This window comes from Arachis duranensis, chromosome 6 (genome assembly GCF_000817695.3).
Source record: "Arachis duranensis cultivar V14167 chromosome 6, aradu.V14167.gnm2.J7QH, whole genome shotgun sequence".
Lineage (NCBI taxonomy): Eukaryota > Viridiplantae > Streptophyta > Magnoliopsida > Fabales > Fabaceae > Arachis > Arachis duranensis.
In genome coordinates this window covers 18,880,847-18,881,058 of record NC_029777.3, presented here as the reverse complement: position 1 = coordinate 18,881,058, position 212 = coordinate 18,880,847, and positions in this window count along the sequence as shown.

Here is a 212-nt window from a genome sequence, read left to right as displayed (position 1 = left end):
TTTTTTATGACTAGTGCTTACAAAAATACGATTGAGAAAATCTTACCCTCATTTCTTATAAAAAATCTAAATGATATTTTTTTATAAAATTAAGATAACATATTTTTTAATTTATTTGATCAAAATATCTTGTAATAGTTATTGTAATTATATATATAAATTAGAAATAATCATTTGATTAATTTAAATAATAATATATAAAATACATATTT